We start from the raw sequence: 4,130 nt of genomic DNA, 5'->3' as shown, positions 1-4,130 counted from the left end.
AACTGAACTTTACACAAAGGGCAGGTTGGCACCGGTGGTGCCAAGGTCAAGTCCTTGCAGACTACTGAGCTCAATGAACCCCCCTCCCATCCCCCCCCCAAACCCCAAACACACACCACACACTTCAAGCCACTGAGTGAACTGAACGAACTGGCTCTGGGTGATCCTGGTAAGCCTAGAAGATATATGTTAGAGCGTGATTTTATAGCCCATCATTGTTGAAATATTACCACCAGGGCTGGGAAGACTGCAAGCCTGCAGGAGAGAACAGGTATGCAGAGTCCCCGATCGCTCCACCTCCTACACCACTCACGTGTGTAGTGTGTGTGGGCCATGTGTACCTGCTCACCCCCACTACACGTGTGTGCGCCGTGTGTACCTGTACACACCCCGGTACACGTGTGTGTAGTGTGTGTGGGCGGTGTGTACCTGCTCACACCCGGTACACGTGTGTGTAGTGTGTGTGGGCTGTGTGTACCTGCTCACACCCGGTACACGTGTGTGTAGTGTGTGTGGGCTGTGTGTACCTGCTCACACCCGGTACACGTGTGTGTAGTGTGTGTGGGCGGTGTGTACCTGCTCACACCCGGTACACGTGTGTGTAGTGTGTGTGGACCGTGTGGACCTGCTCACACCCGGTACACGTGTGTGTAGTGTGTGTGGGCCGTGTGTACCTGCTCACACCCGGTACACGTGTGTGTAGTGTGTGTGGGCGGTGTGTACCTGCTCACACCCGGTACACGTGTGTGTAGTGTGTGTGGGCTGTGTGTACCTGCTCACACCCGGTACACGTGTGTGTAGTGTGTGTGGACCGTGTGGACCTTCTCGACCCCACTACACGTGTGTGTAGTGTGTTTGCAGTGTGTACCTGAGAAGGCAGTGCTGATTGGTAAACCTCCCCAAGCCGGTCGCTGACCATTCCTTCCTTACTGCATCGATCCAACAGTCGGTTACTATCCACCTGTCAGGTAGCAGTTGGGACAGCTATTTATTATTGAATGAATAATACACATCATTCAACACAGCAATACCCTAGGAACCCCGCGAGCAAACGTGGATTCATAGTCAGGTTTGAGATGTTGATTCGTCAGATCCACTGATGATGACGATGATGATGATGATGAGGCAGAGTTCAAATTCCTCGATTAGATGGATGGAAAACATCGGAGCATAAGAAACGGCTAAACGATTCATTTCAAATGCTCCAACATAAATTGTTGGACAATACTGGCTTGCCGTGCAATGTTCACAAAGGGAAACTACTGAAACAAGAATAACGATAATTTGAATTTGAATCAAATGGCTTATCAAATTCATAGCAAAACAGGATTACCGTTATAAAAACCTGGCCTGTAGTGCGAGATTCAAATTGGTCGAATTTCTTGCCACATCAAGGGAATAGTGTTCAGAAACCGCAGCTGGTCTCGATCCCTACTCTATTTGTGCAAGATGTGATCCGTGTGTCTGTGATATGTGCGTGTTTGAGGGCAAACGCACATACCGCCAGTGACTAAAGGGCTGATTATGGTTCCACGTCGACGCAAATCAAGGACCACGCAGACGCTTCGACGCAGTCGTGAACCGGTTTTTGGTTCTTCGCCAGGGTTTTAGTGAGCGGACCAATCACAGCCCTTGCTGCCACGTGAACCCTAACCGTCAGGCCCTTGCGGTGGACGCAAGGAGGGTCCGCAAGGACGTAACGGGTCCGTAAACCCCCTTGCGTTGCGTCGACGTGGACCCATAATCAGCCCTTAACACCAGTATGTAGTCGAGGATGCAGTGCGCAATCGTAGCCGAGAGAGAACGGGGACGGACGTGTTGCAGGCAGGTTGGCTCCGCATAGCGCTGGAACCAGCCCTGAGAGCACTTTCCCCTCCACATGTCCCGACAGTTCAACCTGCTCCCTATTAATTATATTCAGTACTCCCGAGCCACAAGCACCACACAGTGCAGACATAGCATAGGGTCTGCGTCACCCGTAACACAATTCTCTTAACATGGTCCTCCTGGGCCACCATCTCCTCAAACCCTCTACCTCCCCTTCTCCACTCAGCCACCCCCCCCCCCACCCCCACCCCTGCTATATCCAAAGTTTTGTACAAAGTGAATAATTCCCTTTTTATTTTATAATCTGAAATGTTATGTTTTTATAAATATTATTTATTATACAATGTATATATCTGTATGACTGAACTAAGATTATATATTTGAAGAACAAAAAAAATGCATTGTCTTCTGGTCTTGATTCAGTGTGTTGTTTTCTAAAGACAGGTAGGTATATTATCAGAGAAGGGCTGTAGGGAATAGGAATATACTGTACTCGTAATCGGAATACTACATAGAAAGATAGCTTGTGGAAAGAGGAATTACGACGTTATTAGCGTCTTGTCCCATTTGCTAGAACATCAATAGATATTAATGATAAACTCCCACACATTTGAGCATTATAGCCTAGCACTATCAAAATAACCTTGACAAGAATTAAGTTAGTACCGGCTCATATGGGACATCGATGACCCCCTCCATTTTGGAAGCATAAGAGCATTTGCAGTTAGCTATTTTGTCAGTAGTTAATGTTTGTGTCATTGCTTCCTAATTTATAATGATTTGATTAGTCATTATGGGGATAAATTGCTGTGTGTTAAACGGCCACAGCGTTTCTCATGCAAGCACTGCTTTGCTACACTTTTGCTACACGTGCATTGCTAAACAAAGTTCTCATTAGCTAGGTTACGGAGTAATATCAACATCGATTTAGGACTTTACGGAATACCGCCCTCTTGAGCGCTCTCAAAATGGTGGAATATCGATAACAAGAATTCCAATTCTTGATCCAAACTGACGCTCAAGCTGAACTAAAAGACTAATATAGACACTAGTAATGCCCTTGTATAGGCCTAGTTAGCGCCTTATGTGCCTCCCCTGAGCCGTAGGAAAATGTACAAACGATGTCGCTATGGAGTCTCACCGTCAAATCCGTCTCTGGTCTCTTCAACCGCTTCCCATTAAAGTTCTTGCGAGCAGAGCAGTGTTGCCAGATTGGGCGGGAAATCTGGCAACATTGCCCGCTTGAAACCTCGGGCGCGGTGTCTTTGCTCAGACGCTGCGAGACGAACCGTTAAAGCCCTGCCTTGTCTCCCGCCGTCGTTCATGCCTGAATCCTCTGAACCCGTCCGCCGTCTGGATGTCGGTTAAAACCGACGGCTCGACACAAGAAAGGCATTTAAATGTTTGTTTCTCAGCGTATCAACACGCTGTCAGCACAAACTTGGGACAGTGGGTTTTTTCAAATAAACGACATTGGAAAGTGGTTAAGGAGACCAGTATAGTTAAGTCCGCAGTGATCTAGTCTACTGCCTTCAACAATGAAGATCCAATCGAAAAACTGCAAGAACCATGCAAATACATACAATTCATAAAATAAGCAATATATATAGCAATATATAAACTAGCAAGCTAGCATTATGTTGGAATAGGCACACATTGTTGGTTAGCCAAAGCCCTTTGCTGGTTCAAGTTCAAATCTCAGTCATGAATAATCATGATTGTAATACTTATAAGTCTACTCTCAAAGTAATATACAGGCAGTTTTCAAAGCGAACACATGCATTTCCAGACCAGAGTCTTATGTTTAAACTATGGTCAAATATTTAGGTATATTAACATACACATCATCATACATGATGATTGGCCTAACTTGCATGCAATGTAGGCCTATTGAACAGAACACAACAAACTTGGTGATGTATGTATTATCAAAATCATTTCAACTTTTACCAGGGTAAATTGTAAGGCTAACTTCAATAAAGGAAAACGTATCAAATTATCAATGATACAAATTGATAGGATTAAATTCCACTCCAAACCAGTATTGCTTAACGTGAACAGAAAGTGTTAAGTCATTCAAAGTGGAAGATATTTCATCGCTTTGTCTTAATCACAAGACGCTCAGAGCTTTGTATGTAGTATGTCTTAACGATGTTCCCAGAATCCTCTTGGCCTACCATTGGTCTGAGGTACAGCAGGCCTAATGAGGAGGGTCAAATACCAACTAACTAACCACTGTGGACCGATTAACTATTGCCACAATACTTAATATAGTGAGGAATTATTAATGACATAACATTCAC

This window comes from Gadus morhua, unplaced genomic scaffold (genome assembly GCF_902167405.1).
Source record: "Gadus morhua unplaced genomic scaffold, gadMor3.0, whole genome shotgun sequence".
NCBI lineage: Eukaryota > Metazoa > Chordata > Actinopteri > Gadiformes > Gadidae > Gadus > Gadus morhua.
The sequence above is the reverse complement of the archived record's forward strand: the minus strand, read 5'-3'. Positions refer to the sequence as shown.